We start from the raw sequence: 14,757 nt of genomic DNA on the forward strand, positions 1-14,757 counted from the left end.
GAAATGATGCTGTTGCTAGAGAAGTTTCTTTGAACTACTAAATTCAAGACTTCACTTAGTTTTTCCAGCCTGAGCTGTGAGTGATTACTGAACACGATCATTAAAGACATGACTGTTTTATCCAGTCAGACTGTGTTGTACTATAATTATTTTATAATGGGATTTTTACTTGTAGTGCAACTTTTTGCCCCTCGGAATAAATCCAGTGTGCAGATGTCGTATCTTTAAGTGTTTTTATGCCACAGGATAGTTTTAAAATAAGAATATGATGTAGATTGTTTGATAACAAGGCAAACTCATCTGTTGCTTTAAAAGATAATTAAAATACAGTGAAGATTTTCTGAATGACACTATTGTTTGGCACATGTATGCTGTGGTGGGTAAGGCGGCGCATACTGAATAGGAGCCAGCGGCATGTCGCATTTAGAGAAATTCTAATGGGTTTACAGCAGAAAACAACACCCACCTACACATTACTGTCAAACAGTATGTGGGAGGGAATTTGTTCACAGATGGCAGCAGATCCAAGGACACCGAGGCACCTTTTTTCTCCACTTTTCTAATGAGTGCATTTACTTAGAAGTCACAAAGAAGCAATAGTGCACCAGCACACGGTGATCTGACAGTGTGGGCGCACATCGAGTCTGGCCCATCTTTTATATTTAAGGTTTTAAGCTGAAGGTCGGACTCGCTTCAGTGCTGCTGGGAGAACTGCTGGTGCAGTAAAAGTGTTATAAAAACACTTCCGGGCTGTGATACTTTTAAATACAGATTGCTGTAGTACATGAACAAAAAAGTAAGAAAGTGCTGTTGTTCTGACATAGTGTGAAATACTGGGTATGAATGCATTTTTTAGAGCTTGTAACGGCTTAATCTTGAGCTCCAAACACTCGCAGATATCTGAGTGTTAAAGTAAAGATGCTTGATTAGGTAGACTCCAAGCTATATTAGTGACTAAAATAACAAATATTATTGCTTAAATTATAAATTGCTTAAAATACAAAGGAGTACTATGCTGTTTGTTCTTGTCCGTGATTGATTTAATGATGTTGGGATTGGTCTACAGCAGGGGTGGAGAACTCCAGGCCTCGAGGGCCGGTGTCCTGCAGGTTTTAGACATCCATCTGGGTCAACACGCCTGAATCAAATGATTAGTTCATTACCAGGCCTCTGGAGAACTTCAAGACATGTTGAGGAGGTAATTTAGCCATTTAAATCAGCTGTGTTAAGGACACATCTAAAACCTGCAGGACACCGACCCTTGAAGCCTGGAGTTCCCCACCCCTGGTCTACAGGCTTCTGGTGCAGTAAATCTTTCCATTTTAGGGCTGTTAGCCTTGCTTATGGTAGAACATTACAATGTTTGACGGTTAGGCGTGAAATATTACTAAATTAAAGACTAGAAATCTTAAAAATCTATATATATTTTTAGGATTATAAATCTGCACACATTTCCTTGACACATCAGTGTCCAAAATGACAAATAAGAGCCAGTCAGGGGTTATAAGAAAAGCAAGAAAAATGCTCCTAACATAACAATTATGTTTACTGACTGTTTTTTCAGAAATGAAAACATCTTCTAGTATCCACCCCTGAACCTAAATCTTTATAAACAATCAGACTCGTGTGTGTGTGTGTGTGTGTGTGTGTGTGTGTGTGATTCCTGGTCCAGTCTCCAGGAGCAGTGAATGAGATGAGCAGCCACAAAAAGAACAGCCGGTTTCTTGAATGTAATTACAAAAAAGCCAGGTTAAATACACACAGAGTCTAACTCTCTACTTAGCTGCTCTTTTAAACATGCAGAGTAATTATATGCACAGCTTGATTTGAGTGGGGAACAAGTCCAATGGGCATTGGCAGTCAGGCAGAGGACAGAGGAGGAGATGACAAAAAGACTACTGGAGGTCTCATTGCTGGGCAAGGATTTAAACACAGCAGTTAAATGGAGAGAAATCACACTCAGAGGATTAGTCAGAATGAAAGACAAATACTGAGGGCCCCACTTCAGCACCAAACAGCTGTGTATCCACCCAGTGTCACCAACTTTGCTCCACTTTCAAAATGTTAATGAGCACCTGATCTCAGTCATTCGAGCTGACCGGGGAGCTGCAAAGCTTATAAAGAGTTTATAAAGAGATAAAGTGAATAACAGTCCCAGTCCCTCAGTGTGGCTCCCATGGGGAAAATTAATTGCCCACCAGTTTGGCATGACACTGAGCTGGCTGATGCAATTTGCCAACAGCAGATTTAGTGATTGTGGGCAACAGCTATAATGCATCTTGTGACGAAAAGACGGTGCCAACTGTTGCATACGTCACATTTGCTGCAGAGCTGCATATCTTTCGTATAAGTGTATCGACACCCGCCTACACCTCACTGACAAACTGCGTGTGGGAGGGAGCACGTTCACAGGCGGAGGCAGCCTGGGCTCTGAGCACTATAAGGGGATGCCACGTTTACAGTCATAAAAGTAACTCGGAGTGTTCAACTATTTTGGACTGGATACAACGTGCAGTAGTCCTACATGCCTCCTACAAGGAGAAGACTTTTTGCTTTTAGCGCGTATTTCTCGTGCAGCACTAGGAACTGGTTTGAGGGGGATTCCTTCATGCCCACAGGTTGACTCACTTCCGACTGACCGGCTGTAGAATGGAGAAGTGCTGATATATGAAAAGTATAAAGAAGGATCAGTAATGAAAGAAAAAAAAAACTGGACCTGCCTTTAGTCTTTAATTAGTGTACAAAAAACAAATTACTATAGACAGTTTGAGAGAAGGGGATAGATTAATGCCCTCCTGGCAAAAAGTTTAAATTAGGTCCAAAACCTTACATATAATTCAGGTGGTCAAATCAATTTTTTAACCTCCAACTTACCATAAATGGTATGAGAAACATCAGAGAAGCAGATTATAGATAGGACAGCAAAAATGGTAATGACTAAAAATAGTTAAGCTGCTCATATGTTGCTGCTGGGATGACGATATCTTTGCTAAATTTCTGTTCAGAAATCTGTTTTCTTGGATTTGAGATGGTCGGTCTGCTCGTCTTCCTGTTGGCTCGATTCCCTGCTTTATGCCAGCCCAAAAGTTTGTATGCTGTTTCTACAGCCATAAGTAGCGTTCCATAGGATGTATTGTATAAATGATAAGTGAAAGCAAATCAAATGCTTCTGCATATCATCCTCTACAAGCAGTATGACAACGATTTTTGATTCTTTCACTTTGTCTTTGAACAACAGTCTGTGACAAAGAACGGCAAATTTGCAACCTGCCATTAATATACAAAGAGCAGTCTGGGAAATGAAGTATATTTCATGTATAAATTCACATGCCATTTCAGTAGGCACACCTTGCTAGTACTGGGTTTGACCACCCTTTTGAGAGCTGCATTAAGTAATTGTTTCACAGTTTCAATAAGGTGCTGGAAACAGTCCTCAGAGATTTTGTTCCATACTAACATGATTGCATCACACAGTTACTGTAGACTTATCAGCTGCACATCCATGATCCGAATCTCCTGTTCCACAACACCCGAAAGGTGCTGTATTATTCTGTGATCTGGTGACTGTTTCTGTGTCACGCTCAAGAAACCAGACTGAGGTCATTGGAGCTTTGGGACGTGCAGGAAGCAGCAATTAGAAAATGTATACACTGTTGTTGTAAAAGTATAGACATGGACAGCAGCAATACTCGCGTAGGCTGATGTGTGTTTAAATAATGCTCATTTGGAACCAAGGGGCCCAAAGTGTGCCAACACAATATCCCCTATGAAGAAGGCATTTCCACTCAGCTAATTCCCTGGATAATTTTTGTTTTTCTGATCACTCTCTGTAAACCCTAGAGATGACTGTGTGGGAAAATCCCAGTAGATCAGCAGTATTCACTCAGAGCAGCCCGTCTGGCACCAACAACGATGCCATGTTTATCATCTTTCTATCAAAATTCTGATGCTTGGTTTGAATTTCAGCAGGTCATCTTGACCATGTCTCCATGCCTAAATGGAGTAAATTGCTGCCATGTGATTGACTCATCAGATATTTACGTGAAAGAGCAGTTGAATGGGTGTACCTAATGAAGTGGCAGTGGGTGTAATTCACCAGCTGATAGATGACGGTGTGTTTTTGTCACAAGTGTCCTCACGTGTCTTCAAGCATTGTGGTATCCCATATGGAAAAGATATATATAAATCTTATAAAGTTTGTATCTGTCTTGTGTGAAACTTGTATGAAAAGCATACAAGGGTGAAAACAGATATAAGATCCCTTGAAAAATTATATAATGAAACTTGTATGTTTTGGATATTTACTAAAACAATATATGAAAGTAATGAGAAAGTGGCCACTTTCATGAGTAAATCATATAAGTTTTTACTATTTCTTTTCCATATGGGATTATCAAGTCTTTTCTGAATTTCCTTCTCTGACATCTCCTCTGTAGTCTTGTCATTATTAAACCTCTGAAAAGACACATCATTAAGTTCTGATTAACCATCAGCTGCATTTTCTTAAAGTATCAGGACCACTCAAGTGAAAAATAGTGTGAGTGGGAGCTGGCCGCATAGTGCTGCCAATATATGTACGCTGATGTAAAATTTTCCCACATCATCTGCCTCTACTCTCTGGATCTGCACTAGTGACGTAGTTCAAACTGCTGTTACTGTGGAAATAGCTCCACTTCATGTGAGAGTGGGCGGACTGGGAGGATATGTCGACAGTTTAGTCCTGTGGAAGTGTACGATTCTTTCTCCTCCTGCTGCCACAGCATCCATAGGCCTAGTTCAGGTTGAGATTTTACTAGAATCTTTCATGCAAAATAAATACTTGATCTTAAAAGTTTCACTTCCTGGTTAAATACATGTTAATAAATAATCAATTCCTAGCATATTATTTAGTTTGTAACTGGGGCATAAACAAAAGAAGGCTTTATGAGTTTGTCCTGTCAGTTAAATAGACAGATTTTTGTCAGATGTGGTCATGACTTAACCCTCCTGTTATGTTGGTTTCCAGGAACACCAATTATGCTCCTGGGTTAATTTGACCCGGGGCAAATTTACTCATCCAAAAGTGTCAGAAACACTGGCATTAATTATTTTACAATTTTCTTTTATAATTTTGATTTTTTTCGTTTTCTGTAGTGATGCAGATGACATGTGACATCTCTTCTGTTCTGGGTCAATCTGACTCGCAACATAACAGGAGGGTTAAAGGAGTAAGTGACTCGTTTTAGATGCATTTGTGTCTCCATTTACTGCCCTACATTAAGCAAATATAAATGTTATCAATTGAGACCACAGCAGGACCTTGGGCACAGTGTCAATAAAAATACTGATAGCTTTGGTGTATGTTTGCTTTCAACTTATTCACTGCTTTTATTTGATAGTTGTTTACTGTATCACATTGCTTTATTCTTTGCACACAGGTGGCTAAACTGGGGCACTTGGTCGAACCTGATGCTGCTTTGCCTGAATAAACTTTCCTTCATGAAGGTTATAATGTCCATTTTTAACCCTCTTGGAGAACTGGTCTAATTTTAGACTTAAATTTAAGGTGCTGCTGAAGTGTAGCTCATTACATGGATGGTCCTTTTGATAACAGAAACACCTCTCTGTATAATACAGTGCAGTTAAAAAGCAACACAACCTGTCGCCTTCAAAGACTGACATGGAGTGGCATTTCAAGTCTGATGGTAAGCGTTAAACTATTCCGTCATACAGCACTTTATTCTGCTGAGCTGTCTTTGGACTGTAGTAAGAAGCATATGGAGAAACTCCACACAGGCGCAGTGGAAACATGGAAATGTCATAAAAAGATGCCTTAGCTAAAGTTTGAACCAGGAACCTTTTTGATGTGAGGCGGCAGTGCTCACCAAAGTGAGCACAAAGTTTAGGAAGCACTATCAGATGATTTTGGAACTAATAAAAAAAAGAAAACAACAACCTTCTTGAAAGGCAATTGTGTCAGTGAGGTGTCCCTAATAAATTGACAACCCAATTTCAATTGCCACATAAATGTTTAGCATATGCTCAACATTAATACATACATACATACATAAATAAAACTCTTCACCCTCAATAAACACAAAATAACAATTTTATTTAACATGCAAGTCAAATATTTAAAATCAAAGGTTAATTAATTCAAACAATTCATTATTAAGGTAAATGAATACGAATCAAGGAAGTTTCAGTTGACCAGATTTCATCAAATTTAGCATTTTATGTTGTGTTTATGTAACAAAATAACCTGCTTAAATTTACAGTCTGTGTGTTTTCCAGCATCATGGAACACCATGTCATCATGGAGGCACGAATGACACCACAGAGGCTCGGAGATCTGCAAAATAATATCTCAGACCGGAAAACTACCCAGATCTTAATGGGACCAAGGATCAGGGGTTAATCACTGAACTGTGATCAGCTTGGAGTGTTGATATGGCAGGAATGGATCTCCACAGAGAACTACAGGGGTTACAAAGAAGAGTCAGCACTGTAAATCCTGACTCTCTGCATATACTTGATTTATTTACCAATAAAAGTCTTTGAAATTTAAAAAACAAAACATGACCTCGGGTCTCAGCATCTTCCACAGGCTCAGCTAGAAGTCTATTAGCCACTTTTGACTGTAGGAGCTCAGGAAGTTGCCACTGTCAGACTTCATTTCTTGACTTTATCAGGATTCCTTTAGATCACTTTATGTAATAGAATATTATCACATGCCTACAACAGTAACTTGTATGATCCTAAATTACTCACTGTTTGCCTTGAGTGATTCTGATGGTCATGCAGTGGCTGTCTCACACCACCCCCACATAGCGGGGATGCCCTTTTTTTTATGGAGGCCTTGACAGCACCGTGGACCGATGAGCTGATTTGCGTCAGTCTCACTCTTTTACATCCAGGGACCAAACAAGGGAGCTGCTTATGTTGCATCATGATGTCTCATAATGTTTGTCAGCCATCAGCGGTTTACATGGGTATTACTAATCCCAGTTCAGTGAATTATTAGGATGCCTGCGTCACTGATTGCGTAGCAGTGGATTAGTAGGTTTACGTTTAGGAGCTCTGTAGCAGTGGCACTGGAAGCACTTTAATCATCCATCCATCCATCCATCTATTTTCTTCCATCTTCCTAATGCAGGATTGTGGGTGGTCTATCTGAGTTTTCACAGGGTTACTTTACTTTTACTTTACTTTTTGTTACTTTCAATCTTTAGTTTATACTGTATGGATTAAATGGAAAGACTTTCTCTCTGAATAGCTTCTTTCTTCGTAAATATAAATCTACCTTCTGTCTTTTTACATTCGTCATGCACGAATGTGTGAATGAAAGAGGATGTGACTGGAGTCTGGGTGTCATCTTTGTTTTTGGGAGGTTGCACATGTCTGGCACGCCCGCTTTCTCACCTTTTCACATTGCCCGGCTCAGCCTTCTGCACAGCACAAACCACCCGGTACAAGTCAAATCTGACTAGTTCTTTCTGCCATCTGTTGCTCTCTTCCTTATATGGAAACAGTTTTTCTGTGTAAGCACAGACAGATGATCTGTGGACACAGATAATGGTGAACTGAATGATACCGGAAGTTAGACCACAACTATTTTGATTTGGTTTCAGTAAAAGTTTAGAAGTATACCTCAAAAAACTTTTATGTGCTCTATTGGTTTTTATTTAAAGGGTTTACACCAGGCTGGCTCATTTGGAAATATGTGCACCACGCAATCATTTTACAAATCTTGAAATCAATGATGTCCAACAATCATAGATGTTCAAAACCTTCTTGATTATATTTGTGAATACAAAACAACATAACTTTCAGATTTTAAATTGTGACGGGATGAGATCCTCTACAGTGCTTCCTTATTTATACCTTGTGCTATCACCATTTTGGTGCTTCACAGTACGTCTCTGAATCAGTGATCAGAGGTCAGAATAGTGCATGAGGTGCGGTGTTTGTTGACCAGTAGGATTTTTAGCACTAGCACTGTAACAGTGAAGCTGCGGGAGCAGAGGCAGTGAAGGTGGAGGGGTTTAAATACCTGGGGCCAACCATTCAAAACACCAGACAGCACAGAAGAGAGGTAAAAAAAAAAAGATAGTGGAGTGGGTGGAGATGAGTGTCAGGGGTGATTTGTGACAGAAGGATAGCAGCGGGGGTGAAAGGGAATGTTTACAACCTGCTAAGATGTATGGTTTGGAGATAGTGGCACTGATAAAAAGACAGGTGGCAGAATTTGAAGATGCTCAGATTTTGATTGGGAATCAGAGGGACTCAGTCATTTTGAGACAAAGTTATATGGTTTGGACATGAGCAGAGGGGGGGATAGTGGATACCCGGGACCAGAGATGGGCAGTAACGCGTTACTTGTAACGCGTTACTGTAATCCGATTACTTTTTTCAAGTAACGAGTAAAGTAAGGGATTACTATTGCAAAAACGGTAATTAGATTACCGTTACTTTCCCGTAGGAACGCTGCGTTACTGCGTTACTAAAACCGTGATTTTTTTGCAAGAATGTCTCATGACAGTGACGTAAGCGAGTGCGACGTTCGTGACAACAGCTGTGTGCAGATCAACAATGGATCATATATCGAGTGCAGGAGAGAGTATGAGCGTGCAGCGTTTAAAGCGTGGAAGTACTGACCTTACTTTGAGTTTGATTCCATAAAAAGTGACAAAAACATTAGTATCCGTTGTGCGTGGGAAGAAAACTTCTTTTTACACCGAAAAAAACCCCTAAACTTCCAAGCAAGCACCGAGTGCGCTATGACGTAATGGGAAATTCACAGAGAAACTCGCGGATTCTTCCACTGACCGCTGCGGCACACCTGCACCAGGGTAAACCTCCGCCTACCCTGCTCCTGTTTTACAGGTGAAAATAGAGCAACAGGACCGCTAGTCTGTGACTTTATTTATTTTCTGCTGTGTTTTACTTGCATCTATTTGAAAGAGTGAGTGTAAACACACACAAAAAAATATTTTATGTGCTGGAATGTGCAGAAAATAGGTTTAAATGTTAAACTAATTTCTTCCAGTCAGAGAATGTTGCATATAATTAAATTTTTGCTTGATGCATAAAGTTAAAAGATTAAAACTAATAAAACAAGTTTTAAAAAGGGACTTTTCCATTTGATTACATTTTGTGATGGATTATGCAGAAAAAGTAGAATTAGCCTGACAGATCTATCGCTTTATTACCTATTCAGGTTGTAAATCGTGTTTTTAAAAAGTAACTAAGTAACTAAGTAATTAATTACTTTTGAAAATAAGTAATCAGTAAAGTAACTGGATTACTTTTTTGGGTAAGTAATCAGTAATTAGTTACTGATTACTTTTTTCAAGTAACTTGACCAACACTGCCCGGGACACGTTATGGAGCTGCCAGGCAAGTGAAAAAAAGGATGACAAAAGAGGAGGTTCATGGATGCTGTGAAGGAGGACATGCAGAGGGTTAGTGTGACAGAAGAGGATGTTAGGGAAAGGGTGAGATGCCAGAGGGCAGATCATCCTCTGTGGCGACCCCTAGAGGGAGCAGCTGATAAAGGCAAAATATGACTTTGTATTGCATTTTACCTGCCACAGTGAATGCATGTATGATCAGTGGCCTTCTAGCTTAAATTGTACTACAAAAGGAATATGAGGGAGTGCTGCGTGGTAGCTTTATGGTTAGCGACTCTGTGTGAAAAGATGAGCAGCACATGTCGCCCTCTGTCTGTGTGGGCTTCCTCCAGCTGCTTCTGTTTCCAGAAGTGCAGGCCAGATGGAGACTACAGACCACTTGTAGGTGTGTGTAATGTGTCTGTCTGTCTTCATTCTGAGGTTAGCTGGGATATGCTCCAGACTCTTACACATGATGAGATGTTCAGTGTAGGATGAGAGATAGCTTCACATAAATCAGTTGGATTAGTTCACTGAAACATAATCGGTTGTTGATATCACACACAGGAGCAAACTGTAGAAAAACAAACTGGCTGTACATAAATATGGGCCATAGGCCACATACTCTACTCTCATGGCAAGCATACTGCAAAATGAATAATGTACAAGTAACAATAAATGCGGTTAAATTCATGCAACCTATTTTTGAAATCTCAGTATTAATCACAGAGCTGTTTGATACACCCACAGACAGTTAACACAAAAGACTTCCAATAAGTCACCAAGCTTCACTAAGAAGAATGTGGGAAGCCACTATGTGACTGATTTTTTCCTGCCTCTAGTCAAGTGAACACACACAACTTAGTGGCAACTGGAACAAATGTAAGTGCCTGCTACACCAGCTACTCCAATGCTACACATTTAAAACTTGGCACTGCCTCACACAGTCAACCTGTGATACATTACTGTAAACACAGAACAGGAAGAAATAATATCACAGTGCAAGCATCAACACAACCACAAAATGTGTTTAACTGTAAGGATTTACAAGTTAAATTTCTTATAATGTAACTGGCGCAAAAGCGAAGGGTATATAGATATACTTTATTTACAAGAGTCTTTTCAGCATGAGTACAAGCTACATGTACCACCAGTTTGTTCACCTTTCTAGTACTGGACTGGACCTCCTTTTACCTCCAGAAAATCCCCATTTCTTGATGGTGCAGATTTCCTATGGTTGCTGGAACATTCCTCAGAGATTTTGGTTCACAAAGATGTGATAGCGCCACTCAGTTGCTGCAGATTTGTTTGCTGCACATCCAAGAGATTAATTTCCTGTTCCTACTTATCCTAAAGGTGATCTATTGGATATGACTGTCATATTAAATAAACCAGTTTTAGATGTGTTGAGCTTTGCGACATGGTGTGTTACCTGTTGGAAGTAGCCATCAAAAGATGGTTAACGACAATACGCAGATTGGCTGTGGCGTGCATCCCACACACCATCACACCGCTACCAGTCTGAATCAGTGATACAAAGCAGGACGGGTCCATGTTTTCATGTTGCTTATGCCAAATTCTGAATGTTCATACTATTCTTCATCTGGCTGTTGCATCAGAAATCAAGATCACCAATGTTTTTCCAGTCTTCTGTTTTGTGACGTGTAGCCTCAGTTTCTTGTTCATAGCTGACAGAAGACCCAGACAGCAGACCCAGACTTCTGCTGCTTTAGTCCATCTGCTTCAAGGCTGGACATGCTGTTCAGTCAGAGAATGCTCTTCTGCATACTTTGGTTCTAACATGTCTGTGCTTGAGTTTCTGTTGCCTTCCTGTCAACTTGTAGCAGTCTGGCTATTCCTCTCTAACCTCTGACATCAGCAGGAAATTTTCACGCATCTGCCACTCACTGGAAATGTTCTCTTTTTCACACCATTCTCTGTAAACCCTAGGGATGTGTGGAAAAAAACCCGGGAAAATCAGAGTTTCTGAAATACTTAGAGTAGGTCATCTTCTGCCAGCAACAATCCCATGTTTAAAGTCACTTAGATCACCTTTCTTCCACATTCTGATGCTCAGTTTGAACTTCAGCAGGTTGTCCTGAACATGTCCAACTGAGCTTTAAATGTGCTCAGTTGCATGACTGAGATACTTATGTTAACAAGCAGTTGAATGGGTGTATCTAATAAAATGGCTGGTGAAAAATGAGGACTTGTAAAATGTTTAGGTGCATTATTATTAAATAAGAAATAAACTGGTTCTTATATAGCACTGTTCTACTCTAACTGAGCACACAAAGCACTTTTTAAAATATAAATCATGCCACATTCACTTGTTTCTATGCTTTCTATCTACCATTCATACAAATTCACATCAGAGAGAGACTTGGAGTTAGTATGTTGTTCAAGGATATTTGGCACTGGAGAAGACAAGGAGTGAACCCCCAGCCTTCAGCTTAATAGGTGACCTGATCTCCTGAGCCACCTCAACACATATTATTATTATTGTTATTGTTATTGTTATTGTTATTATTATTATTATTATTATTATTATTATTATTATTATTATTATTTCCCTATAGCTCAGTATCTAAGTCCACGATATCTAAAAATAATAAAATAAGGCAGAAAAAACCTACATTCAGCCACAAGGGGGACAGGTCGTCCTGCAGAGAGTGTGCCTCCCCACAGAGCCCTGACCTCAACATCATCCTGTCATTATATGCAGAGACAGAAGGGAAGAGAGCTCTGTGTATGCCTACCTGAAGGAACCACAACTCTGAGAGGAACGGTGGTCACACCAAAATATAATTATCATTTATTATTTCATTTTACTGCTTGAGTTATGTGACTAGTCTGCAAACAGGAAAAACAAAAACAAACAAATACAAAAAAAGAACAAAACCTGCCTTTATATTTTGATACGTCATTGTCAGATGATTTTGCACAGTTCTGTGTTACGACATATCTTAGAAGCAGCTTCAGCGACAAGTTCCCACTTATTTTTATGTAAGGGTGACTGTAATTAGGTAACAGCCGCGATCAATGAGACCTTGGGTTATATCACATTATTTTAGGAGAGTCAAGGAACTTTTCTGCTTAGGCGAATGACTGCGCACTTCAGCCACATTGGTCATACGCACACTTGTATAACCGTTTAGATAACAGTCGGCCGCTGTGAGCCGCTGTGAGCCAACCATCGCCACTGCTTCATTCACCGGCAGCTGCGTCGTAGTGATTTGCTCTCGCTTCTCTCACGCCGGCAGTAGCCGTGGGTTTCCACGTGAAAGCGGTGACACACTTATATAAAAGGAGTGGCATAAGGGGGGACCAATCACAGTGCGGAGCGGCGGTTGGAGCCCCCGCCCATGCGGGGGCGGCTGGCGCTGATTCGATACGAGCGCAATGACGTAGGGACCGACAGGTTCGTGGGCCAATGAGCGAAGGAGCTGGAGGATAGCTATCGAAATGAGGTCACTGCCAGCGCTGGAGATCCAGGGCAGAGTCCCGGTGTGAGTGGGAATCAGGACTGGGTAGAGGGCATCGCTGAGAGACGAACGCAGGGCTGTCGGGACCCGCTAATCATCGCAGCACAGATCCAACCGCAGAACTACACCAGAGGCCAGCCTTTATTTCCCGGAGACACCCGGAGCTAAAGACGATCAGCCTTCTGTCAGGTTGGTGGGAGTTTCTCTTTTCTTTCTTTCTTTGGTGCGTAAGACGCTGCAGCGCTTCTCCGGGTTGTCTAGAACGTGTAGGGGTGAAGCCGACTCCACTTTTATCCAGCTGTGTTCTGAATGTGTAAAAAGGCTCTGCTGTGGGATCGCGGGAGGTGAAAGTTGCATAACTGTGTGTTGCCGTGGGGGTCAGGAGACTCCAACGGGACACCGGCTGTGCCTATGTAACAGCGGGAGCGGAACGAAACTCGCCGCACTTTAAGGTGAAATACCGGTGGTTTCCTGCGCCCAGAGGACCTTTAACGTAAGGGTTTAATCTGGCAGGTATTTCACAGCGGCGGAGATGCGTAGGGCAGCGATGGCAGAGTCGCATATGGCGCACTGTTTGTAGTGTCACTGACACATGAAAACTCCTGACGACTTACATAAAGAGGCTACTGCAGCAGCACATGGCAGAAGTTCACACGCAGTTCCCATTAGAAAACCTCTGGGCTGTGCGCCACGCTTTTATAGGCTGAATAGGCTGAGTCTGGCTGCTGGTATTCGCTACAGTGAGACAATCCTTATATAAAAGCATTCATTCATCTCCAACAGCAGCAGCAGCAGAAGTCCTTACAAGGGAAACTGGAGAGAAAACAAAGTAAATGCTGATTTTTAATTTTGCTGAAAGAGGATAAAGACAAGTCAAAATGCGGCAGGCAAATGCGGATCTTAATTAATGGAAGAAGTGTCTGTGTGGAAGGCTTAATTTGGGTGTATTCACCTTGCCCTTTGTGACTGAGGAGGGAGGAGAAAGATGAGTGACGCAAATAGGGCTCAGTGGAGATCTCATTTATGCATTTTTGTTTTACTGTTGCAATAAGAACGGTTGCCTTGGCACAGCACTCCCTGCCCACAATCGCAGTGGAGCAGGAGATGAATTTGCAGATTTCTTTCTCTTTTTTTTAACCATATGTCACTCAGAGTTTATTGTTATGATAAATAGTTAAAACATCTTAAAGCACACAGTGCTGTAGGACAGTCTAAGGGAAAGGTGCCAAAGCAAACGTGCAGCAGTTTGATGCAGTCGTGCTGAAAATAGTTGGAATTTTCTGCTTGGACTCGGGTGGTCTACAGCAAAGAAAGTCTTAGGTGGTCTCTGCAGGTGTGCGCGCGCGCACTGCGAGTCTTATTTACCGCAAGTTTTTGAGCTGTCATCAAGGACAGATGTAGGTCAGGGAATTATGAAATAATCCCAAAGAGCGACTGCAGTCATGTCTGCACGTGAGTGGAGTCATGGTGCATACAAGTCATTGTTTTGCACTTTTTTTGCATGCATGTTTGAACTGAGACGTTAAAGTAAAAAACATACCATCATATTAAAGTGTGCAAGACACACCATGCACACACTGGTGGAAACCCCCACATTAAATCCATAAGACTTCAGACTCCTTGAGACTAAATCCTTTAGCCTCTGTTTTAGTACTTATAGGTAGTTTAGAAATGAGGCTTTTCTGCCTCCATCTGCTAATTTAAACATGCAGTTAAATTTTGTGGTAACACAAATGATGGTGTAAGAACTTTGCCTACAAAAACAAATCATTGGACAAATATCTTGAAGTGGTGTTTATTTTTTATATTAAGCTTCTAAAGTCATTATTGCATCATTGTTTCAAGGGCAACCCCATGAATCTGAGATTCTGAGACATCATGAGGGGGGCAGAGTGCCAGAA

General features: G+C 41.0%; 1 protein-coding gene across 3 annotated transcripts in view; it reads left to right on the forward strand.

Moving 5' to 3' along the window:
- Positions 1-12,832: 12,832 nt before the first annotated feature.
- Positions 12,833-14,757, forward strand: part of per2 (period circadian clock 2) — a 33,601-nt gene continuing 31,676 nt past the window's right edge. For all 3 annotated transcript variants that reach the window (XM_084913394.1, XM_084913395.1, XM_084913396.1), the window contains exon 1: positions 12,833-13,045. The gene's annotated coding sequence lies outside the window, so the exon portion shown is untranslated. The remainder of the gene's footprint in view (positions 13,046-14,757) is intronic.

Source organism: Perissodus microlepis, chromosome 18 (assembly GCF_051167445.1).
Source record: "Perissodus microlepis isolate ML-2025 ecotype Zambia chromosome 18, ASM5116744v1, whole genome shotgun sequence".
In the NCBI taxonomy this organism is placed as follows: domain Eukaryota; kingdom Metazoa; phylum Chordata; class Actinopteri; order Cichliformes; family Cichlidae; genus Perissodus; species Perissodus microlepis.